The sequence below is a fragment of the Bacillus rossius genome, chromosome 11, assembly GCF_032445375.1.
Source record: "Bacillus rossius redtenbacheri isolate Brsri chromosome 11, Brsri_v3, whole genome shotgun sequence".
Taxonomy (NCBI): Eukaryota; Metazoa; Arthropoda; class Insecta; order Phasmatodea; family Bacillidae; genus Bacillus; species Bacillus rossius.
The window spans coordinates 49,777,057-49,804,396 of NC_086338.1; the positions used below are offsets into that span (position 1 = coordinate 49,777,057).

Below are 27,340 nucleotides of genomic sequence, written 5' to 3' on the forward strand. Positions count from 1 at the left end.
TGAATGGTTCTATCAGCGATACTGCAAGGATCGTTATAACTATTTGAAAGTTCAAGAAAATGGCTGACATCCATTAACATACACTTTTCAATTATCCTTTAGGCATAAGGTCCATTTGAGGAGGTATTCTGAAACAGCAAAGTTTTACTTGATATCTGTTACTAATAAATACTTAAGTATTGCAGTACCTTCTTCTTGAATCAAAAGCAGGATACTTTTCTTTTTTCACCGCGGACAATTTTAACCAGAATGACAAAATTTTTTAGCCTAATCTGCGTAAATAAAACTGCAGCTTGTGTGTTGTCGTGGTTATCACTATAGATTTATTTCTTTGATGTCCACTTGTTTCCCTAGAAACTGTCATAACAATTTACTGAACACTTTTTCAAAATATAATGTGTCCGCACCTGCCAGAAAAAAAAATAAAAACACACACACCTTGCGCACATGCTATAGGGAAATAATTGCTAAGAGAATTTTTTTTAAATGAGTAATGCTAGGGTTTCTACGTGTGTCTTTGCTATGGAGTTGCAAAGTTAGAGCGTGGGCGAATATACCGTATATACCCGAATCTAAGACGACAATTTTTACAATAATTTATAATTCAAAACAAAGGGGTCGCCTTGGATTCAGATACACTGATTTTTAGGTAAACATACCTATTTTGGGTCAATGTTTTCGGGTTGTGCAGTAGTTACTGGCTGCACATGTTACGGCCGATGTTTTTGGAATGTTCTATAGCACAAGATGGCGCCCATCTAATCGATGAATCTAAGACAACAGCAAAGCATATTTCTTATGAAATGTTTTAGATTAAAAAAAAAGTGCATGTACAGAAAATGTGGTCTCATTATCGACAGCAAAATTCTTGTACGTGTTTCTGTTTATTTCTCCCTACCTTTTACAGAATAACCACACGATGTGCTGGTTAACACTAGTTAGCAGAAGAGAGTGACCAAATCATGTTGGACGCACTCGAAAGGAGAGATTCGTTCGTAAATATCCTGTCACCCTGCCAAACATTCGCTTCCAACACCTACCTTCCAATAAAATTGGTCAAATATAGTTGGAGGGTAATGACGTCACCGAAAACGTCACTAGCGCTGTCATGTTTTCTTTTACAAGTTCGATTAGTTAGGTTTCCATATATATATATATATATATATATATATATATATATATATATATATATATAGGACGGGTTCTAAAACGTGTCTAGTGTTGGACGGAATCAGACAATCAAAATCTTGCTCATCAAATTTGGAAATGGCGTCCGTTTCCGTCACCACGAATCTTTAAAAAGAAACGTGGAACACATGGTCGATTAAAAATCCCCCACGAACATTCCATGAGAAACTCCACATACACTCCCTGCCAGCGACAATGGAAGCTTACAAGCAACCTGACATCGTTATACACAAGGGAACATGACCTCATTTACATAAATACACTTGAAAAAGTTTATAAACACAATATCTATCCCTAATATTCACAATAAATGAATGTTTTTAATTATATGGACCAGTATTCAATATCAATTATTAAAGTATAAGAATTAAAAGCACATACAATTATTTTGTATGCACCACTTTTTTTTAATCCTGTAAAATTTTGTTGCATGGTGCGCGCGAATCGTAAAAATTCACTCTGTTTTTTTCATAACGCGCCTTAAGAAGCATAACTTCAAAAAAGTTAATAATGTGACACGATTCAAAACATATCTGAGGTTATCTGTTCAATTTTATTTTATGGAGAAAATGTAAGCCATAATTCGTCCAATATTGCCCCTCCAACTGTGTTGTCGGATATAGTTGGGGAAAAAAATTTCTTGATGTGACAGGTCTTTAAAAAAAATAGACCAACAGAAAATAAAAAGTAAGTGGAGAATAATAAAATGACTCAGAATTTTAGTCTGGCCCAAACAATATTGAATCCACGGAATTTCCGGGCCACTTGTGTTTTTAACCTTGGAGGTGCTTAGAGGTCTTGGGATCACGTGGTTGTTATCGTCGGACGTGAAACACAACCTTACTTTTTTTTTTATGCAGCGTGCAAACCGCTTCTTAGAGACTGGTTTAGGATATTCTTTCTTTTCTTCTTTTTTTCGCTGAAATGTGTTGTCCGTGTGTAACGTCCCTGAAGATTGTTCTCGTGCTTTCGCGGTTCACTGAAGGACTGTGGGCTTCCTACACCGTCGGAAATCAAGGAGCGGGTGTATTGTGTCAATAGTTATAAATATTTTACTGACAGATATGAGTAGAAGGATTATTATATTGATAATATCTTAAAAACCACCTCACGCTTTTTTTTACTATAATATACTTTTTTTTCTTCTTATGTACACTATTCTTAATTCAAATTTATTAAAATTTATTTTCAATTTTTTTAGTTGCATTTTCTATAAAAGCGTGGTTTTTTTTTGTTTTTAATACTATTATTTTTAAGTACTACAGCTATACATGTTAGTTGTTAATGTAAATTTACGTATCACCGAAAGCTATTACACACTTACCAAAACAAATCAGTTTTACTTTTACACTTCTGATGGTATTTTTACAAGAGTAAAAATACACTTGCACATAAAAAAATTCACTCACATCGGTAAAAATCTTTTACATTGTGGATAAAAAAAACTACGCTTGATGCAGACTTCCGAGACCCAAGAAGTTTTTAAACAGTTTTTTTAACATTCCAAAATGATTACCGTGTGGTCATTTTAAAAGTAATTAAACATTCTAAGTATAAATTTACTAATATATCAGTAAAATTTACGAAGCTCCCTGTACAATTTGTACATTGTGTCTCGTCCTTAGATTGCAGTGTGCATTTTAATGAGCATTTACTTTCTCTTTCCAGTGCACACGATATCTGCTATTAGTTGCCAGATATACCCTAAGAGCACAACGTTTTAGACTCTGCTTTATAATGTTACTAGCAGAACCCGGCAGATGTTTCCCGGCCTATGTATAGATATATATATATATTTTTATATCTAAAAATTTACGAAGCTCCCTGTACAATTTGTACATTGTGTCTCGTCCTTAGATTGCAGTGTGCATTTTAATGAGCATTTACTTTCTCTTTCCAGTGCACACGATATCTGCTATTAGTTGCCAGATATACCCTCAGAGCACAACGTTTTAGACTCAGCTTTATAATGTTACTAGCAGAACCCGGCAGATGTTGCCCGGCCTATGTATAGATATATATATATATTTTTATATCTAAAAATGAATGGTTTTTATTGTGCCTGGAATGTATAATGCGTTATAAAAAAAATTGTAAAAATTAAAGATAACTTATGGATAACTAATCAAAGTAACAATCAGTATTTGTTATTATTTGTTGATATGTGTTCCATAAGTTATAGAAGAATAGATATTGTATAAATAATAGTCATTTAAGACTTTCAAAGATAGTTTAGTTGCATGTGATACAAAAATATTTAAAGTTTAGTTGCGTGTGATGCAAATGTCATTTGCCTACAAATAAAATAATAATATTTATTCATAGCTGTAGTACACGGCGTTTCCCGGGCTTAACACAGGATGATAGCGCCATACGACAGTGTGGTAGACATAGAGAAAAGACACACAGTTGCTGTTTGTATGTCTATGACCTAATAATTCTCTGTTTACCCATTGCGATCGGTTGAACGGTATAGAGGATGATGCGCTGCAGCGCCATCTTGCGGCGAGTTACAAAAAAAAATTGGATAGCATAAAAACCTCCTCCATGAAAAAACCCATTCGATGTGACAATTTTCATGGCGATCGGTCTAACGGTGTCGGAGTTTATCGACGTCCACATACATACCAACATCCAATTTTATAAACAGATTAATTTTAAAAAAATCCTTAAAAATTATTTTGTAAAGAAAAAATTTAATGACATATTTTGGGAATACATTTAATTGTTGTTTTTCAATGAGAGCATCATGTGATAATATTCTATTCTTTCTTCTAAGTAAACTAACTAAAGGATACCATCTTGGGTTCAACCTGTTTTGTCATCAAGTGTTTTTATATATAATTTAATATTACAAATTAACGAGATGCCTTGTTTTATACATATATATTCACGAACTGCTACAAGTTTGTTTCTCCTGTGAAATAATAATTCGTGTTTGGAATTAATAATTTTTGTTTCAGAACGTAAACAACTGTAATGATACTGCCGAAAGTAGTATTTAATGGTTTTTATCAAAAATCAACAAATAATAAAATTTAAAAAATGATATTAATACATTTTTTAATTATTTATGGTGAACAGAATAAGTATTTTAGTTTAAACCTCCCGGTGGAATCAGACTTTCAACAGTCAGTGCCATTTACTCTGTACTACGTACCAAGTGTGAAACAGACCATAACAAATTTTCTCCGCAAATGTCAAGATTAAAATTTATTTAACAGCGTAGCGTTTAAGACCGCGTGGCTTTAGCCGCTTAATAACAGGCTGAGCCTGAACAAGGCGTATAAATGGCAGCTGGGAAATAACAGCGTTCACCCGTGTTTTTTTTTTCTTTCCTATCCGGATGCAACATCGTACCTGAGATGCAGGGATTGCGTCAAGGAGACGGACTCTTTCGCTCAGGTTGTGTTCGAACAGGCCAATTTTGTCCTTAGAATTCGTAGAGAAAAATTGTTATGTATTTCGTACATACATTTTTCATATTTTATATAAAAAAATCACAAATCAGTAACGAAAAATTTATAAAGTATTTTGATTTCTACATTTATAAAAAAAATCGTTCTTGTGTGTTTTACTGACTTATTTTAAAAGTTTGATTTGGTTATGATGTCAAAATAAATACTGTAAGCTGCGGCCAGCCGCAGTTACGTGGCTCGGATAATGTGTATTACGATTATTAGGTAATAAAAAAAATCCGTGGTGTAATAAATTATATTTTTGTTAATTTGTTTTCGAGGAGTCCTGAAACAATAATTTAATAAAATAGCACGACATTTTAACTTTATAAATCTTTAAATATTTTTTTTGATAATATTAACTACTAACTGCATATTGTGGTTTTCAGTGCGCAAAAAAAAAATGGCATCTCCTTTGGAATTAAAACCTTCTAAATTACAAATTACTGACTGAGGAACTCAAACACGACTTTTTATGCATGCCTTTCGAAAGAAAGAAAATAATGTTGATTTCCGATAGTAAATTGTAGGCTGAATTGTGCTAGCATTTGTGTTCTATCCCCCCCTTTTTTCTATTCCCCACCCGCACCCCCACCCCTAATCAATATAGCATGTACATACCACGAATTTTGGAACATCCTGTACAAATGTTCAAATGTACATGCTTGTAATAGGTTCCGTTACAAGTTTATAAACGTTACAAAACAAATATAATTTTGGCAAAACGCAGTTTTCTTACTTCAGCTCAGTAAATTTATGTTTTAGGAGCAACTCTGTTCGGGGGAATTGGAAAATCGAGGAGTGTTTTATGATGGTTTTTACCTCGTTTTTTTTTACTCTCGAGGCCGAAATGAAAGATTCCCAGATGTGATTGCGAAGCCGTGTGGGAACGTATATGTATGCATGAATTGGCGAATTCCTGTTGCGAAAAAATTACTGCTTTTGTCGCCGACCTTTCTGTTGTGTAGGGCGCCTATTTTCGCATCTCCGTTTTATTTATTTTTTTATTCTCGCGTCCAGGTCTTCGGGTTTCATTGCTATCTTGTGTGTCTGCGAAGAGAAATAAATTTGCGACGAAACATTCTCTCTCTCTCTCTCTCACACACACACACACACACACACACACACCCGACCTGTGAGAGTTTGAAATGGGAAGGGAAAATAACATTTCGGTGAGTGAGAAAGTTGTCGCCGAATGAAAAGAATCCAGTTACATATTTGGTGGTCTTCTCGGGTTGCGATGAGAAGGAACGGAGACTTGCGTGGGTTGATGGGGGACATTTTGGGGTGAAAAAGGCGCGGGGAGGGGGGGGGGGGGAAGTGACAAGCTAGTAGAGTATATTTCACTTCGCATACGCCTTGCTGTAAAAAACGCATCCCCATTGTAGAAGTCTAGCTGGCGTTGATGAAATGCAATTTGCGTTGGAAAAATGTGGTAAGAGGAAAAGGATAGTATGTGCGGAATCGCGAGGCTATATTATTATCACTTGCGAATTTCGATTTGGCCCTCGAACCAGTCACTCGAGATTGTCACGTCGCCTTTCTGTGACATTGTTAAGGAATGAATGAATTAATTAAAAGCTTAAAGTGTCGTCACCCCTAGGCCATTAGATGATGATAACAGACCGAGGTAAGGACGGATTTTTTTTCCCTTAACCTAACTAAAGCTAAGTGTATTTAGGAGTGGTCCGGGTTAGGGAGGGTCATAGGTGCGTGTCAGGTCTAAGCCTATACGTATGGTCAAGGAGTATAGAAGTAAACAGAGATTTCACTTCCAGGTTAAACATAATTTCTTATTTTTTTCTCTGAAATCGGTCACTAATGATTCTCACACTACAAACAACACAGCATAAAACCAAATAAATTTATTTTTTCCCCCTGAATTATATGACGAGCTGGGTTTGTTTTAGAATTCTTTGGGTTCAGTATATAGGCGTCTTTAATACATTTATAAATTTTAATAAAATATTGTCTAATCTTTATTTTAGTCTTTTGATATTAATGACATCAACATTAAGGATTATTATAATATACTAGCGACCCGCCCCGGCTTCGCACGGGTGCTATGGTGATACTAAATAATACTAATTATAATTATAAATATGAACTAAAAACAAAAGATAATCAACAAATATCAACAACAAAATATACCTATTCTATTCAGTTATTTTTTGAACTTAAATACCTTACCTTAAACTACGATTTTCGATAATTAAAAAAAAAATATTTTACTGACTATTCGTTCGACTAAAAACAAAAGATAATCAACAATTATCAACAACATGATCTATCTCGTAGGGTTCAGCCAGCTTTTGCAATGTAAGCGCAAAAAAAATGTGTTTATTTAGGACATCACATTAGAAACCTCTAAAATTATAAATGTTTCTTACTATATTATGCATGTATTATACATATAAACCTTCCTCTTGAATCACTCTATCTATTTTAAAAAAAACATCAAAATTCGTTGCGTAGTTTTGAAGATCTAAGCATACATAGGGACAGACAGACAGCGGGAAGCGACTTTGTTTTATACTATGTAGTGATAGTGATTTATCAGACGGATGGTGGTGATCGTTTATGGTCTAAAACAATCTTAGGTCAATCTAGTTGTTTCACAATATACAACCATCTTTGGCTCGTAAAATCGCGATTTTAATTTTCATAAAAGCCCATCTAATACAAATTGGCTCTATTTGATATGATAGCTACAAACACCGCAAATAGGAATGTATCAATAACTAGTGCCTTCAAGAATCAACTGGTACATCCAAACACAAATGGTCACACAAAAAAGTAACATAAAACGTTGGCATTTAAACATAAACGTTTGCCCGGGGTCCCACGCCACTATTTTTTTCTTTCTTTTCCTTGTTTGTCTAGCTTTATTTGATCCGCAGCGTCCGAATTTCAAACCGGTTCTACCTTCAAAACCACCCCTCGTGTCTGGCCCTCAGGAAAGAATGAAGCTGGCCCGCCACTGCCAACTGCCGATTGTCGCAGGGCAGCGATTAGTTCGGTGCTGCTCTCTCCATGACCGGAACGCTTCATAAAGCCCTAATGCACGACGACGATGTTCTTTCTCCTCGCGGCCTGTTCGCCCAGCGCATTCCTCCCCGGGGGATATGTAGGGCAGACTCCCGTCGCCAGCGGAGACAGGGTGCCCCGCAAATAGCGCGGTCGTGCGAGGCGACGAGGCTTCGAGCGTGTGAGCAGCGTACGTAATAGTATCGTGGAAATACAACACTTTCTCAACCGATAGACGCTAAGTTGGTTTCAACAGTATTTAAGCCATAACTAGAGACCTGCAAAATTCGCGGATTCATTCGGTGATAGGCTAGAATACAAACACATATACCTCTTAGATAATTTTGATATTGGCTTACTGTTCATCTTGGCGAATCTCAACCAGTTATAAACCCTCAAGCGAAGAAGGGTCGAATCACAGACAAACCAGCTGAGACGACTACCAAGTCAACAACCAATGAACTTGCGTTATTTTCCAAAGTGTACAGGAGAATGTGCATAGTCTATCCTGAAGGCCGTCGAAACCGCGAATTTTGCAGGTCTCTAGCCATAACATTTATTTTTCTTTCTAATTTACCATTGAAAACTGTAACTTCTTTAACGCAGTTATCACACGTTGACGTTTTCGACGAGCTTGACGAAGTGTCGTTTCACAGTAATATTGCAGTTGTAGGCATCCCCCAAAACAAATGAATGAATTCAATACTAAACGCCAATGACTTCACGAGGGGAAACTGTTTGAAGCAGTCAGTCAGTCACTGTCAGCTTCGGGCTTTCCATTAAATTTTAAACTGTGATTTAAGAAGCAACATTTTTGAAAACTAAACGAGAGAAAAATAATATGGTCTAAAATGGTATAGGGATAAAAAAAAAAAAAAGGTACAGTGCAAGTAAAACACTTAATAAATAAACATTTGTTTTATATAGATAAACATATACATATAATACGGCATGAGAAGTGCCAGTGAAACGTAATTCAGGTGCATATATTCAGTTTTTTTTTGCTCAGACGCCATTGCAGTTTTGCACTGTTTGTCATGGAAAAATTCTGAAAATTAAAAAATAAATAAAAAATGAAGATAAAAAATTCACGGAAAACAAGACTGAATCGGCTGATGTCGGACAAATGGAACCAACGATGAAACTATACAAGTTAGGTTTCCTAGCGCGGTATAGCCTCTAAGCGCAAGGCTCTGAACTGACGCGCAGTCTTCTCGTCGTCACAGGATAACTGTGAAATTTTAGCGGTTACCGCAACATTATAAGGCCGATAAATGAAGATAAAGGTGTAATGCAAGTCCCTTAAGTGCTTTTAATAATCTGTACTGGTTGTTTTACGCCTAAAAATTACTCTGAAAACATGCGTTTTAGCCATTTTAACTCTTCTAGAAATACAGTTTAAAAACATGATCCGAAATTAAAAGTACTTTTCGGGCCTCAGCGAACTCTTAAATGCTTTCCGTAAACATACCCCACTCGGATATCTTGAGTAGTTTTGAAATCGCGTTGTTTTTCCTGAAGCTCTGCGCACCGTCTGTGTGACCAGGTAGGCGGAACCCTTAAGGGCTCGTGGGATTGGGCTTCATAGTTTCGGCACGCCGTGTGTGCCAATTTTTTATTTTAATTTTTTTGTCCACAGCCACGGCTGTTAATCTTCTCCCGCGGGAAGAGAAGTTGTGCCCTGCCCGAGGCGCAATTGCCTCAAGTGCGCGCGGCTCAGCTCTGTCCGGTAATTCACTCCCCCAGCGGCTCGGAGGATGAAAGCCAGCCTTTCCTTCAGTTTTTCCAGCGCGGCACGTTATATCCTGTAATTGGATTACATGTCTCCCCTCTTTCTCTCTCTCTCTCCCTCTCCGTCGCCTCTTTTCATATCTTTTCTTTTTCTTCTAACGTCTTCCGGAAAGCACCCGGGCGCTCGTCCGCCGAGTTTTTTTTTTTTTTTCAGTTCTTGGTAAACTTGCTTCGGATGTCGCGGGAATCTTCCGTGCGAAAAAAACTAGGGTGGCAAACCTTTAAGAAGTTAGAGCAAATTATCAAAAATAAAATAGAATCCAAAGTGCTGTCTTGTAAACAATTAGTTCTTTTTTATTTTTTAGTATCATAAACAAGCAAAGTGGGTTCGTGAAAGCAGTGGAATAACATCTTGTATTTGACGTGTTACGGACCCCCCCCCCCCCTCTCCCCCGCGTCGTACCACGGCGTACCCTAGTATACACACAGTATGCACAGCTTCAGGTGAAAAAAAAAAAAAAACAACGCGATTTGAAAACTACTCAAGATATCCAAGTGGCGTCTGTTTACGGAAAAAGTCGTTTAAGAGTTCGCTGAGGGCTGATAAGTAGTTTTGTTTCCGGATTAAGTTTTGAAACTGTGTTTTTTTTAGAAGAGAAAAAATAGCTATAAAAAAGGGGGAAGGGGTTTCAGAGTAATTTTTAGGCATAAAACTACCGGTTCAGATTCATGGAAGCACTTTAAGGGACTTGCATTACACCTTTATGTGCATTTATCCGCCATATAATGTTACGATCACCGCTCATTTTTCATAGTTGTCGAATGCACGACGAGAAGACTGCGCGCAAGTTCAGAGCCCTGCGCTTAGAGGCGATACCGCGATAGAAATACCTGCGAGCGTCGCTCTTATCATCCCGCCTCACCCATATACATGCACACCTGACCAGGCGGGCACCTTAATGCTCGGTATTACAAGCCTTGTTGAATTTTTTTTGTTGGTTTAGTCATTACTTTTATTGAAGGGCTATTAATAAAATATTAAATCGTTTCCGCCCTTTTGTTGTTCCGCCACAAAATATATTAAACAGATAAGTGTTCACTTAGTGTAATATCATGGGTGCAAAAAAAGACGCGCAAGTATTCTTAATTATCATCGTGTGCACGACTTTTTACACCAATTATATTAGACTAAGTGCATATCTGTTGCAAAATGTGTGTGCGATAAAGGGATTTATCGAGTTAAAATATATTATAAAGTGCCCTTAAATAAAATAAATAATAAAAAAACGAAAGAAAAAACAAAATGGCGCGTGAGACCGAGCCTATAAAGGTCCCTTGCATAAATTGACACCATAAAATCTTGTGGTATCCAGAAAATCTGGAGTTTCTATTATTTTGGGGAAACAAATTTTTTTCATTTATACATGAAATCCTAAAATTATTTTTTTTACGACGAAAGCTACATACAAATGGTTTTTACGAATCTTTGTAAGTATTTACCGAAATTAGTTTATTCGTTTGTGTTAGGATTTAAGTATAAATTGGCGTTTAAATTTTCACAAAACAATTAAATAAACTCGTGTTAGATTGCTTACGTATTTGACCAACAACTAAATACACTTAATTTATTTAGTAAAAATCACGATAAAAATACGAAATTACTTAATCAAACATATTTCAGAAATATAGACAAACCACTACCATCCCCCCCCCCCCAAGAACATCATGTTGGGAAAAACAATTTGCATAATATCAGTGAAGGCAAGTATGTTATTTTGGGTGATGCGAAGTAAGCTGTTACAAACACAAGCAATTTCAACTGTTTTGACCACCCCTTCTCACCCTCCCTCCCCCCCAACCATAACTATTTGAAAAAATTTCTTGTATCCGCCAATTTTGAGCTTAAATAAAAGGAAACTCCTCATTAACGGGTCTGACGGAACAAAAATGGCAGAAGGATACTTAGACATTTAGGTACTACTTTTGAGAACGCTTGGGAGAACAGTCAAATATGACACAAGTTACATTGTTCAGACTATAGTTGTACCGAGTAAATAAATATTTCATCTGCAACCCCGCACATGATTGTTTTATTTTCCCCCAGCCCCCTGTTTGACTGGGGAGGGTGTTCCTCAGCTGGAGTTTATTTTCGGGGCGGAAGTCGCGGAAGTGGGAGCGGGGTGGGGGGGGGGAAGGAGACGGAAGTTACAACCGGCTGCAGAGGTGTGGTTCACTTTGATATCCGGGCAGTAAAAAAAAAAAACTCTGCAAAGCCAATATTCACTCGTAGCGCGTGGCTCAAGCAATAACGTAAAATTTTACCGTCGCTGTCCGAGAAGATAAAGTTGAAATCGACGATGCCTCGTGGGAGGTTTCATTGCTGAAATAAAAATATATTTGCAATTCCGGGGTAAGTCCTGTTGTTTTTAAAATCTTTTTAAAAATCACAGCAAAAACATTTTTTTTTGTAGTATTATAAACTATTGTGATAGGGAAAATATGGGAAACTTAAGAAATACGCGAGACAAGTGATGCCAGCGAACCTGGTGGTGTGGAGTGTACCTACGTTCTTCAAGTGCGTGGTGGCATCTAGCGGCTTGTGGTGTTAAGATAGCTTGAACGTAGTTGCAGCAGATTGTCTCGCGCTTTGCCAACGCTGATTGGCCAGAGTTTCCCACATTGTCCTGTTACGACATTTGTAGAGACCGGAAAAATTCGCGGATTCATTTTCACGACAGTCTGAAATTCAAATAGTTATACCTCAGTGGTGCCTCTGCTATTGACCCACATCTCACCTGGACGACTCTGGGCCGGCGAGAAACACTCAACCGAAGCTGTATCGACTCACAGGTCGCTACGTTGGGACACCTTCACCCGACAGCAGCCAATGAGAGGGTTGACATTTGACCGAGTGCACGTAGAACTATAAAGTTCATCCTAAAGGTCATCATTGAACCCGCGAATTTTTCACGATCCCTAGACATTTGGTGCTACGAGGTTTCTTGGCTGAGGCCGCGTCTGTGTAAATTGATGGCATGCCGGACGTGTCTGTGCGTCGGTTTTTCGCGGGGCGAATGACGAGCGGCGTCCTGGCGCTGTGCGCTGGTCGCAAGCTGATCCGTGATTGGTTCCCCCATGAGGTCGGTTCAGCGAGGCCGCTCCTTGTACCGACCGCCGTCCTTAGAAGTCGCTCCTCGTACTGACCGCCGTCCTTCGAGGTCGCGCCCTGGCGGGCCGGCGGCGACCTTGGAGCGCGCTCCGCTGCTAGACGCACCATACAAATATCACATCCATTTGAACATATTAAAACTCCTAAGCGTAATATCAATTTTTTTGTTCAAATACATTTTTGATACGACCGACCATAACTACAACGGGTGGAAAAAAACAAGGGTCGAAGGGCCAAAAAATTCATAGCTCCCTTAATAATCACTCTATCCAATCAATTGAAATTATTTGTAAAAGAGCAGAAAAGGGATAAAAAAACAGGGGTTATTTTTTAAAAAAAATCATTATTTCCTTACCATATACATTGTTAATTCTGTTCTTATTTAATGTAAAACCTTAAAATATTATCTACAACTTTTGTCCAAAATAATTTTTATACAACCAAAAATAGCAAGGGGTAAAAAAAAAAGTTTAAAGGTCAAAATATATCCCGCGCCCGCCGTGTGGCTCGATGCCTGTTGGTGTACCGCCTGTGTGTCAAATCACTTTCGCTCTACCGCCGCGGGCCTCTTATTCACAGGTACCTTAGCTCTTCGGGGCAAGAACCATGCTTGAGGGTACCCCGTTGGTGTCGCGCGAGAAAAAGGTGTTGAAGGGGGAGGGGGAGGGGGGGGGGGCTGTTGCTTCGTTGGATTTTTCGAGTCCGCGGATACCACGAGAAAGCTCTGCCGATGACTTCGTCAGAACGTATAGTGCGATTTTGATTCTCATGTGGTTTCGCATGCGGACGCATGTTTACGCGCCAGAGGCTATACAGATGGCCCCCTTGACTGGGTCTCCGGGCGGCGTGCAAAGCTCCAAGTGCAGACGCCACCATTTACAGACAGCTCAAGATTTATTGTAAAGAGTCCGACAACGAATTGCATTCAAGAGCCGTTTCATGTTTCTACACAAGATTCGTTCCGTAGTTACGTCTATTATATATATATATATACACACACACACACACACATATATATATATATATGCCAGCGAAATGGGCTAGATCGGGTGGGGGATGCACCACAACGCCGAAATACCACAACGCCGAACGTACAATAACGCCGAAAACCATAACGCCGAATGCCAAATTGACTACAACGCCGAGCAGCTAGAAAACTGTTGTGTACCACAACGCCGAAATACTTTAACGCCCGAAAAATGTCATTGCAGGACTGCCATAAAAGTTAGGTTAGGTTAGGTTAGGCTAGGTTAAGTTAGCCTAGGTTAGGTTAGGTTGTGGTACATTTTCCGGCGTTACTGTATTTCGGCGTTGTGGTACACAGCAGTTTTCTAGCTGTCGGCTTTGTGGTCAATTTGGCATTCGGCGATATGGTATTCGGCGTTGTGGTATTTCGGCGTTGTGGTGGGTGTTTTCACGGACATGAACCCAGTATAGTGGTATAGGGACGTGGTGGGAGCCCTTTTTTTTTCTTTGATATTCCATCATGGAATGTTAAACGATTACGGTTACAGCTACAAGTCTCGTAGAGGCGCGTTGCCGACGGGAAGACTGCCGTGCCAGCTCTACTCCTGGCGCGTAGAGGCGAGGAGGTGGGTTGCGCGCGAGCCAGCGTCGCCCTTAGCGGCCCCCGCGCTATCAGGCCAGGAGGCCACCTTTTATGTGACGGGACGCGCGTGAATTGTAAATGGACTCCTTGGCCCCGCGCCGACCTGTGTTTGGTCGTCATTTCGAGTCACGCCGCGGTGATGGTGGATCGAAACGACAACCCTTTTCCACGTGGTCGAAGACCCCCCCGAGAGTCTGTCTGGCACCGCGTGAGGCGCACACGTCGCGGTGTGACTTCTTCGCGCTGGACCCGGGCGTACACCACACGGGGTTTGCAGAGCTTCAGTATATACCAAGCTATTTGAAAACTGCTCAACATGTTCGAAACGGGGGCCTGTTTTCCAAAAGTATTTAGGAATTCCGCCGAGGGCGGTTGAGCAGTTCCTTCTTCCGTGTTTCCTTTCTTTTTTTAAACTCTATTTTTAGAAGAGTGAAAATGGTTAAAAACGCGTGTTTTCCAAATAAAATTTCATGCACGAAACTCCTGGTAGAGATTCCTTGAAAGTGCTTAAAAAGGACTTGCAATACACCCTTGTCTTCATTTCTCTTGTTATTATTCTCACCGCTCAAGATATCACAGCTGCTCTGTTTCATGATGGGAAGACTGCGCGCTAATTACAAGCTTTGCGCTTGTAGAGGCGATACCGCGCTAGAAGCACCGGCGAGCGTCGCACTTGTGCGCGTCTTGTTCCGTCTCACTGAACGCGAACACACCCCGTGACGCTTAATGCGGGGATCGCAAGGAGTGCCTCCTCTGTCGCCGACGCGATGGGACCTTCCCTTCGCGTCGCGTCGAGTCTGGAAATAGCTGTGTTCCCGGGGCAGCCACTTTGCCCCCTCACCCCTCCCTCCATCAGCAACCTACCGTGTTCCCTGGTCATCTGGTCACGCCATGCCCTGCAGATATCGACCCTCCTCCCCCCCTCCCCTTCCACCCCCTCTCTCCGAGACGGTCTCAAGACACGGTGGTCAGTCCGGCGCGGAAATAAGGGCAGTCGGCACGCAAACCTTCGAACCCTGCCCCCCCCCCCTTCTTCTTCTTCTTGTAGGGAAGGGGTTATTTACCTCGGGGTCGGTCCCTCGCGGCTACCCCTGCAGGCCGGGGTTCATTGCTTGACCTTGACCGCTGCTGCGGGGGTTGGAGGGTGTAAGGCTGTTTGCTGGTCGCTGCTGCGAGGTGTTGATCAAAACTCTGAGAAATTTCTGATCCTGATTGATGCAAGGTCTAGGATGGCGGCGTTAAATAAATAAGTTAAATATTTGGATGAAAAGTTATCAATTTTGTTTAAGTATTATTAAATTTAAAATAAACGTAATCATCCAAGCGGCAACGATGAGACGACTAATTTGGTATGTAATAACATATGTCTGAGACTACGTATATAAATATTATATGCCGTTATGTATTTAAGAAAAAAAATCGTTTGTCTTTAAGAAAAAGTTGTGGTTACAACCGTCAACGTAAATAAAAATATTAGCTGAAGATTTTGAAAAAAAAATTGAGAATTTTAAAATTTTGTAGTTAGTTTTGGTATCTAAGGTTCATAACAACACTGGTAGGAATTAGAGACTCAACCATTCATGCATGAAAAAGACCGACACTGATGCACATCGGAAACAAAGATGGTGACATCCGTCTGATGAAATCTAGATGGTGCTCTCCAGAAGACATAAACAAGTTGGCTGCTTCCAGTAAACGGAAGTATGGCGATGGCGTCGTGTAAGGCACATGAGTGGGGTATTCGATGATGACGTGAATTATTTTTTTTTTAGCAGCAACTGCTTACGTTACATCTATTTGAAGTAATAATCCCGATAGCCCGATCCGTTGAGATATCCAGTGTAAAGTTTGAACAAGTTGTGACTTGTCAATCTGTTTCTTGAGTCAGGAGAGTGAGAGAGAGAGAGAGGGAGGGAGGGAGAGAGGTCGTGTTTACCGTGTCTGTAGCGCATCATGGATAGAGACCCAAAAATCTTCCCGGATTCGTTTGGCCTCATGGTAGAATTCAAAGTCATAAGTGTGCTCAACCCATTTTTTTTTAATCATCGGTTGATTACTTAGCGATAACATTTTTATCCTTGTTAATTAGCATTACCTGATTCTCTTACTTCTCTCCTAGCTGGGCATCGTTGGCTCACGGTCGTAGAGAGGTGTGTCCAAATAACTGCGGCCCAAACATGAACACAGTGTGAATGTTTGCATACTGACTTGCGACTAAATGAATGCGCGAAATTTCCGTATCTCTAATCACGGATTTCGAACAACGCGTCAACATTTAAGTTTTTTTTCCCGAAACTGGGACCAGAAAAATGGGTTGTGATGAAAGGAAAAGGTTTTGACATCATTCTCGACATTAGGAGAGCCATGACGGAGCAGCTAAATGTCCTTCCGAAAAACCTTCCAGGAATGCTTCCGTTCAATTTCTTGTTTAAGTATCAGCTCAAGATTTTAACAAAACCATATTTATTATTTTTTTTTCCATATTTATAGTCAGCAACACATTAATTTTTATCAGTTGTTATGCATTTCACTTAATTTTGGCGGATTTTGTATAATGCCACACGTAACGAATTTTCAATACAGGACTGATAATATAGTTCGTTGATGTGATAAAATGTATTGTCTTGAAAGTTTCTTGTACATAGAGGCTGTATGATGTACCGAAGTGTGTGTAATTTCTTTGGTTCAATTTTGTAACAGGCCAGAAAATCCAAACTCGTTCACCGTCCATGCTGCTTCAAGTGATTGGACCACAGGTGACTTGAAGGACTCCCAGCCAATGGAAAAAAAAAAAAAAACTTCAACTCAAAAGAAGTATCGAATCGCAAGCATCCCATTTAAAAATTGTTACAAGTAAGTAACTACTGAGCAAGTATAATTTTCCGCGGGTATACAGAGGATCGTGTAGTCTGTTTGGGAGGTCATTGAAATCATGAAATGTTTCCAGGTTCCTACTGAAGGTTGTGCGTTGACTTCCAATCCTCCCTCCCCCCCCCCCCTCTTACTGTCCATTCCCTCTTCCCCCCCCCCCTTTCTCAGCACAGCGTTTTAGCTAACCAATCCACGTTCGCAAACGTTTACTAATATTTTTTTTTCTATCGTGTTCACGACTCGGTTTCCGTTCTTGCAGACCCGTGGACGCCGGACCTTACACGGCCGGCGCTTTGCGTCTGCCCGACGTCCTGTTCGCATGGGCCAAGGCGCCTGTCTCTTTGTCGGCGGCGCGACGGGTCTGTGCTGGTTTGCAGTGCTGCCTGCTTTGCGGGATCCAAACACCGGCTTTCGACACTGTGCGAAACTGTTCCGCTACGACCGGCAGGGCAACTTGAGGCGACGGCTGTGTCATTCAGAGCGGGGACGCACCACAACGCCGAACGTGCAATAACGCCGAAAACCATAACGCCGAAATGCCAAATTGTTCACAACGCCGACAGCTAGAAAAATGCTGTGTACCACAACGCCGAATTACCACAACGCCGAAATACATTAACCCCGAAAAATGTCATTGTAGGACTGCCACAAAGGTTAGGGTAGGTAAGGTTAGCACACAAATTAATTCATTTGTTTTTTTTTTTTCATTTTGCTCTTGTGGCCCCCCCCCCCCCTCCCCGCAGCAACATTTTTCGGCATTACTGTATTTCGGCGTTGTGGTACACAGCAGTTTTCTAGCTGTCGGCGTTGCGGTCAATTTGGCATTCGACGTTATGGTATTCGGCGTTATTGTACGTTCGGCGTTGTGGTATTTCGGCGTGCTGGTAACGACCCCTTTGATCATAGCGAAAATGTAAAAGCTCAGGAGGGGAACTTAAAGAGCAACGACAAGGGACTATGTACGAGTTAACGGAGCCGGACGCAGGTCCGCCATCTGGACGAAATCAACGGAAAAAGTGAGCTCTGCGCATGCGCGGAATTCGGGCAACAGATCGGCAACGGATAGGACACCGAAATCCGTTCCCTTAAAATAAAGGGGGACTGGCCGTGTCATATCGGTGCACCAGGAATACGGTTAGGGCACAGGTGTAACATATTCAACACCTAAACCCTTATTTTTGTGTCTTGGAATTCCCGGCCGTGATAATGTTTCTTTTACGGACCCTGATAATCTAGACCATCGAGACCACTTCTGAGATCCGTCAAAATTTTTTTTTTTCAAGTTTCTTGACATGGACTACATGTTGAAGTTTTTATTCAGTTCATGGTTGGTGCATATCACCCGGTCGAAGTATACTGTAAAGTTTCTACCATAATTTTCACAGCAAGTAGGCAATACCCTTAATCTATACAGTTTTCTGCCTAAGTACTAATCATCGTCGCCAGTTTTTGTTCTATTTAAAAAAAATAACGAGATAGTACAACATATGCCAGAATTATTACTTATATTACTTTTTTAATTCCCGACGTGAAAATGCATCATTACCTCGCGGGCGAAATTGGACGTGAGCGTGGAAATTTGCCTGACTTACAAGCGTTTAACCGCAAGCGCGCATTAATATTCCTTTCTCACGCAGACGGCGTGACTAACGAGGAAAGCCGACCGCAATGTTTTATAGTCTCCCGCGGAGCAGTCGCGATTTTGCCATCTGGAGTTCGCTCGAGAGATGGGGGGTAACGCCTACTTCAACTGGATGACTTATGGCTATAGCTGGAGACCGAATGAATTCTCGGATTCATTTCGCGATAAGCTAAAAATTAAAATACATACATCTTTAAGCTGCGGTTGGTAGGGCCGTGTATTTTTAGCTTTTTTTTTTAAAAAAAAAGAAACCGTTCATCAGACAGCGATAAGGTCTGCCGACGCCAGCGGTGTTACTTTCTTGAGACTGGCGACCGTCTGCAAGAAAAGCCATTACCTTATTTGACCGGGCCATTCGGAACACGTTTGCTTCCACACCGAAGAATTACTCCTTTTCGTGTACCAGCGGTTGACGTAACGCTGAACAGAAACTTTACTAAACACAAAACACAAACGATTCTGCAGTGTTTTAACCACTCTCGAAATCTTTTTTTGCGGAAAAAAAAAAAAAATAGGCACATGCTCCTCCCTAGCGGTTTGGTTCATCTGGGCGACTCTGTGCCAATGAGAAATCCTCAACCAAAGAAGTGCCGAATCACAGGAAAACCAGTTGGGATTACTTGGCAAGTCAGCAGCCAATGAACTGGAGTTATTTGCCCGAGTGTACAGAGGACTGTGTAGTCTACCTTGAAGGTCGTCGAAACCGCGAATTTTTTCAGTACTTTTACAAAAGGTTCCTTTGGAAACCAGTTGCCAAAAAAAAAATTGTAATGCTACAAGAAAGATATTGTAACTTTGTGCAACACTTTTCTTTGGTTATTTTTTGTAAACATATGAAATAACTAGAGACCGGAAAAATTCGCGGGTTCAATGACATTTAGGATGGACTCCAATATCCTTTACACACTCGGGCAAATACCAACTGTTCATTGGCTGCTGACTTGTGAGTCGTCACGACTGGGTGGCCTGTGATTCGACACTTCTATGAGTGAGGGTCTCTAATTGGCCCTCAGTCCTCCAGATTAACAGTGGACCAATGGCAGAAGCAGCACTAAGGTATGATTATTTGAATTTTAGCATAGCCCGTAATGAACCCGCGAATTTTTCAGGTCTCTATAAATAACGTTTTTCGAGATAATACTGAGTATTACGCCCGAAAATTAGCAAATAATTTTATATTTTAATTAATGTTTCATCCAAGTATATATTTTTTACATCATGTAAAAAGACAATCGAATATTCAATTTTTATGGCCTGTGCTGTATGTACCATTTGGATCGAGTAATGTATGGCCATTGCTGTACTTTTTTATTTTTTTATGGTTAGTGCTGTGCACATTTTTACGCGTTATTGTGAACATACATTTTTTTTTTACCCACACGACTTCCATCTAAGTGATCTTGCTGTAACATATGCACCAAACATACGACATCCACCAATCCTTGCAGGTTTGTTTGAGAGTAATTTGTTTGGTTTAAATTTAACATTCAGTTGTAAACATAACTGTGCGTAAATCATTTAATTTAATTTACAAATACATTTTGTAAAAAATACCTTTCAAATACTATAATAATAAATCACCAATGCACTTCTTTAATTATCTTTCGAAAACCAAATTGTGACATTTCGTTGACTCCGTGCCAGCGACATGGTGGAAATAGAAGATATTATTAATCTTATGGAAAACAAATGGCTCTCTAAATTCACAGTCACGTAACCAAGGGAATACAGAATGAATGAGCGGGAGAGTGTGTGTGAGAATGACAGTATCACAACATGAATTTAACATAATTTTTTTATTTAAAACAAGTTTAATTTTTGTAGGTTAATATTTAATTATATTTTAATATATTTGTATTTAGTACCTACAATATTTTATATGATTTATGGTAGTAATTAACTTTGATGTTAAATGGCTATATGATTCACCAGTAAGTGATGTAATCTGTAATTTGTTAGTAGGATATAATTTTGTGTTTTATTCCTAGACATAACTTCTCCGTTGTTTATGTCCCATGATTCATTGTAAGGTAAGGAGTACACGCCTTAACTGCGCCAGATAAAAGTCAAATAAATAAATAAATAAAATCGGGAAGTATGTCGCGTCCGCCATTTCTGACGCTCTGTCGTCACAGATGATGTGTCGAACGTGATTGGTTGTAAAATGTTTTCGTCGCCGCCGTCGCGCTGTTGTGATTCCAGGATCCCCCCCCCCTCTTCCTACCCTCTACCCTCCGTACGATAATTGTTTACCCCCCCCCCCTCCAATTTGTCTCACCATAATTTCATGCTGCGTACCGTAACTCATTCCCTTTATCCCCGCTGTGTACCATAAATTTCCCCTGCTGCGTACCATGATTCCTCTGGAATCCACGGAAAGCGAGCATCAGTCGAGCCGGCCTCAACGAGGCCAGGTCTCTCGGCATGTCACGTGATTACAGCACGCGAAGAGCTCCTTCTCTCTAGTTGCCGGCGGGGCAGCCAGAGTTCATGACGATTTTACTTATTATTTTATAATATTCGAACTAAGGGGAGGAGGGGGGTAGTATCGTAAATAATTTTGCTAATATAATTTGGTATTTTTTACTCGTGATTTTAAATAATGTCATAAATTTAAGTATCGTCATTTATCTAAAAAAAAAATGTTTTTAACAAATTAATCAGTGTATATTTAGTTTCTTCAGTAAACTAATAATTAGAGCCCGGAAAAATTCGCGGATTCATTTCACGACAAGCCTGAAATTCAAATAGTTATACCTCAGTGCTGTCTCTGCTATTGGCTCACAACTCATCTGGACGACTCTGGACCAGTGAGGAACACTCAACCGAAGCTGTAGCGAATCACAGGCCGCCACGTTGGGACACCTCCACAAGACAGCAGCCAATGAGAGGGTGACATTTGACCGAGTGTACGTAGAACTATAAAGTTCATCCTAAAGGTCATTGAACCCGCGAATTTTTCCGGTCGCTACTAATAATTCAATTCATATTTCGAGTCTTAGGGAAAATAAGAGCATGAAACAGTGTGGTTTACAGTTTTTATCTAAATGCTAGTGGGTTTACTTTTGTCGTTGAACTCTTCATTTTTAAAATATCTGTCATGAATCAATGAGTCTGTTTTCTCAAAATAATAGAAACCTGAGTAATTTAGGGTGTTTCAGGGGGGGGGGGGGAGAGAGATACGAGGGTTGTAAATAATATAATGGCAACATATCTGGAAAAAAAGCAAACGAACATTACATTCCTTCCGTCAGGAAATTGGATGTCTCGAAGGGGTTCTTTCAACCTAGGAGAGAGGTCGAAGTCACAAGGACACGTGTCAGGAGAGTGCGAAGGATATTCCAACACCTCCCCCAAGACCACCGTCGCAAAAGATAATTCACAGCTTGTGCAACGTGACAACGAGCGTTGTCCGTTCAACACGATAGGGAGATTGTCCCGCAAAAAAACGTGGACGTTTCTGCCGTATAGCTAGAGACCGGAAAAATTCGCGGATTCATTTCACGACAGCCTGAATTTCAAATAGTTATATCTCAGTGGTGCCTCCGCTATTGGCTCACAACTCACCTTGAACGACTCTGGGCCGGTGAGATACACTCAACCGAAGCTGTATCGACTCACAGGCCGCTACGTTGGGACACCTTCACAAGACAGCAGCCAGTGAGAGGGTGACATTTGACGGAGTATACGTAGAACTATAAAGTTCATCCTAGAGATCATTGAACCCGCGAATTTTTCCGGTCCCTACGTATAGCCGGGCGCAGATGGGGCTGTAGATTTCGACAATAGTAGATTACGTTTGGCAGTTTCTCCATGCGTAAGAATGGCACCCTAGTGGTCGTATGCCAAAAATCAGAATTACTTTCACCCGACTGGGTTCCTGACGAAACCTCTGTGGACGTGGCGAAACTGGGTGACGCTTTAATTCAGGCTCGAGCCCACATCTCGCCAATGGTGACGACGCACTGCAGAAATGCGCCTCCGTCATTGCGGCATATGTCTATGTGGCCACCGGCCAGAGCACACCGGCGCCATGTCTGCACGTCTGTGAGTCGGCGTGGAATCCAGCGGGGAGCAATTTTCCGCATGTTAAGTCTTTCCTTCAGTGTGTGCCACACGCCGTTTGATGTGCGAGCCCCAACTTCAGCGGATATTTTCCCGGACAGTCCATTCGACGCTCTGTGGGAAGGAGACCACTCACGATGTCAATGCGATGTCGAGGAATGGATGGCCTATACTTGTGCGGTGCAGATCTGCAGGTTCACAGTCCGACCAGCACGGAAACGATTTGACCCGTCGTGATGCAACCATGCTATATGTTATTGAATTATCGCCACAGGATTCAGGCAATCCTAGATGACATTGCGATCCATTTTTTTTTTCCGCGGGCAACTTCCATTTTAATCCACGACCGTTGATCACTTTTTTTGTGAACATGCCTTAGAGCGGTAGACACGAAACTGTCCACGTCAACGCCACGCAGCAAATACCCCTTCTACTTGATCGACGGTTGTATATATGTACTCTAGACATCGACAACAGCGCCCCCTCACTGTTCCGATATTCTATTGGCGCATGTCCGATGTTCTGCGACTTTCTGGGTTACGTTGCCACTACCTTATTTACAAGCCTCGTATTATTAATTAATGACTTATGTTATAGGGGCATGCAGATTTCGCGAAAAGATTTTGAGACTAGATTAAAGTTAAAACACTGTAGCGTCGTCAGTGTTTCGTGATTGGGCGAGTTTCTCCCAGGCCCGTATCGATTGTAACAAAACCATCGCGGAAGTAAAGGCGTCCTGAGTGGCCCGGTCAAACAAGGCAACGACTTCTCTCGCTAGACGGCCGCCAATCACAAGGAAGAAACCACAGGTGCGGGTGTACCTTGTTGCAGTCTAGTAAGTGTTCAGATCTTTTCGCGAAAAATGCCTGCCCCTACTTATGTAACAAATAAAAAAAACAGTATTACGAAAAATAATACAACTGAAACAACGCGATTAAATGCTATCATTTCATCCTACGGTTTAAATATAAATTAGCCTTAAGGGCTCCGCCTACCTGGTCACACAGACGGTGCGCAGAGCTTCAGGAAAAACAACGCGATTTCAAAACTACTCAAGATATCCGAGTGGGGCCTGTTTACGAAAAGCATTTAAGAGTTCGCTGAGGCCCGAAAAGTACTTTTAATTTTGTATCATGTTTTTTAACTGTATTTCTAGAAGAGTTAAAATGGCTAAAACGCATGTTTTCAGAGTAATTTTTAGGCGTAAAATAACCAGTACAGATTATTAAAAGCACTTAAGGGGCTTACATTACACCTTTATCTTCATTTATCGGCCATATAATGTTGTGGTCACCGCTCAAATTTCACAGTTATCCTGTGAATACGAGAAGACTACGCGTCAATTTAGAGCCTTGCGCTTAGAGGTGATACCGCGCTAGAATCACCAGCGAGCGTCGCGCTTATCATCCCGCCTCACTAACACACATACACCCCTGACGAGGCGGGCCCCTTAAGGGGCGCCGTCTGTCCAGGCACACACACGGTGCGCAGAGCTTCAGGAAAAACAACGCGATTTCAAAACTACCCAAAATATCCGAGTGGGGCCTGCTTTTGAAAAGCATTTAAGGATTCGCTGAGAGCCGAGAAGTACTTTTGATTTCGGATTAAGTTTTTTTAACTGTATTTTTAGTAGAGTTAAAATGACTAAAACGCGTGTTTTCAGAGTAATTTTTAGGCGTAAAACAACCTGTACAGATTTTGGAAAGCACTTAAGGGCCTTGCATTACACCTTTATCTTCGTTTCTGCGCCGTGTAATGTTACGGTCACCGCTCAGATTTCAGAGTTTTCCTGTGACGACGAGAAGACTGCTGCGCGCCAGTTCAGAGCCTTGCGCTTAGAGGCGACACCGCGCTAGAAGCACCAGCGAGCGTCGCGCTTATCATCCCGCCTCAATAACAGACGGCCCCCTTAAAACATTACATATATTAAAGCCTCCAGAGCCTCAGCATTCAATTCAGTGATTAATAACTAGGGCCCGGAAAAATTCGCGGGTTCAATGACCGCTAGGATGAACTCCACAGCTCAATGTATACTCGGGAAAATGTCACCCTCTCATTGGCTGCTTTCGTGTGAGACGTCCCAACGTGGTAATCTGTGATTCGTTACAGATTTGGTTACGTGTTTCTTATTGGCCCAGAGTCCTGAAGATGAGTTGTGAGCCAATGGCAGAAGCAGCATTGGTGTATAACTATTTCAATTTTAGGATATCGCGAATTGAATCCGCGAATTTTTCGGGTCTCTATGCATAACCATTTATAAACAATTAACGATAGTTACAATTTGAACGTATTTCAGATCTTTTGTCACGGTTCACGGTTGTGAAGTACCATTTATAAACAATTAACAATATAGTTACAATTTGAACGTATTTCAGATCTTTTGTCACGGTTCACGGTTGTGAAGTGGGTGTTGCGACGCACACAGTCGCCGCCGGTGCACTTGGCTGGAGTGTAAATGGCGCGGAGAGCGGTGATGTTTGCCAGCCCCCAGGAAACCAAGACTTAAAAAGGCACAAACCTGTGAAAAATTTGTCCAAAGCTGAATTTTTGCACAGTTATAGATTTGACTATGCTTAATAACATACCGAAAGTTTACCGCTGTAGACCTTGTGCGTATCACCGAAAATTTGCATTTAAGTCCTAGATGACAGCGACTTACATCAGTCCATTAAAATGCTACCCATTTGTACAGTTTTTAATTTAGACTGCCCATAAAACTACTAAAATAATCTTGAGACTCTAATACAGCCATTAATGCTGTAAAAAGCATAAATTGTTAATATTAAAGATGTGATATTAAGCGATTAATTCATGACATATTATTTTTTATCTTTGCCACTCAGATAAAAATACTATTTACACCAATTTGAAGAGTCGAATGCGAAAAATGTCCAAATAAATGTTTTTGGTTATACCTTTAGCTTTAAGACAGTATATTTATAAAGAGTCTAACGTAATTAGTTAGCTTATTAAAGCGGCCCGAGCGTTGCAGTGTATGCGGCCGTACTGATCTCTCACGGCCACCGCCGCGCCGTTCCAGCGCGGCATTGCGACACACTGCGTACTGCGACACTCATTCAACTGGGTCTTATTTAGGGATTACTTAAAACATAGCTAATTCATAAGAGAGGGTGTATGTTACATGTAATGAGATATGCATTTTTTTCTTATATGAATGTTTTTTAATACAATAAAATTAACAATAAACGATTTCTGCTTGGAACTTGTAAATGAAAACTCTAGAGGACCTCTGGTTTTATATCTGCATGGATTTATTATGTTTCAAAAATTTTATTATTAAAAATTATTTTTTAGCAACAAATTTTTTATTTTATTTCTGATACATCGTTTTATTTTCGATCAGAAGAATGCAAAATTTTAATGTAGCCTGTATTCGACAAAATGAAAAATTATATATTTACTTATTTAAAATCAGTTTACTACATAGAAATTGAATAAAACGATACATCGTAAATGTACTCTGAGTTTTTTTTTTTCACTTTTACAACATAATTCCTATAATAATAGTTTTTTTTTTCCAGAAAATAAATAAAACACGAGTTGTGTTGTAAAACGTATAGGTAGCATTACATATTTAGTTTTTTTTTTTTAAATAAGTTAATGTATTTGAGTGCTGCGCCTAGCTGACGTCGTTGGATTGCTAGTGGCAAAGAGCGGTGGTGGATGTTTTTGCAAGAGATTGACCGTATTTTATGACCTTACCTGTGAGAGGGTGTTTGTACCAGAAATCCTAACGGTTAAGGAAACTATCCATTCTCTGTAGTCACGTACGGGTGTGCTACTCGCGCAATATCGTCAAATATCACAACTTTCCGGGACGTTCGGTCATTCCTCGATTAGCTCTGGTTTCACCATAGTAAACGGAACAAAATCTTGTCTGTAGTGATTTCATATTCCTATTACCGTAGTAGTATGGCGTTTGAGGACAAACGAAGTTTGCTGTATACTGGGAGCCTACTTAAAAAAAGTATTTATAGAGTTATTAAATTATTTACAAAACACAATTTTGTGGATCGTTTGGGAAATTATCATTTAGGACTTAACTGCTCGTTATTGGTGTGATCACAAGGGATCATCGGTAAACTTTTGAAATGTTACTAAGAAACGTTTATTCTACAACTGTACAAAGTTTCTGCTTTGGGATAATTTTCCATGTTTCTTGACAGCGAAATTCGTCCCGCCCCCAAGCCGACTTCGGCAACCTCACAGTAGTACACACTACACGGCTCGGATAGCTTCAGGGGTCAAACAAATTGTATGAGACCCTTAACAAATATACCCATTTAAAGAAGAATAAATAAGCAACAACGTTTATTGAAAGCGATTTTCACGTAGGGCTCTTTATATTTATGTAAGATGTATTAACTTTTCCGTAAAATTGAATGAAAATGAATTTCTCAACTTTAATGATTTAAATTGTCTATTTTATACAAAGATGTTAAAACTGTGTACTTTTTATTACTATCCTCAGATAGGGAAAAGTTTCTAGATTATTTTGGGTTCCATACTGTCAGTCTACTCCATAAACTGCAATTGCAATATCCATTATTGTGGATCGT

General features: G+C 40.3%; 1 protein-coding gene across 3 annotated transcripts in view; it reads left to right on the plus strand.

Annotated features, from left to right (window-relative positions):
* Nucleotides 1–27,340, plus strand: part of LOC134536939 (ecdysone receptor) — a 556,968-nt gene that overhangs the window by 231,625 nt on the left and 298,003 nt on the right. For all 3 annotated transcript variants that reach the window (XM_063377044.1, XM_063377045.1, XM_063377046.1), the window contains exon 3: nucleotides 16,883–17,035. The gene's annotated coding sequence lies outside the window, so the exon portion shown is untranslated. The remainder of the gene's footprint in view (nucleotides 1–16,882; nucleotides 17,036–27,340) is intronic.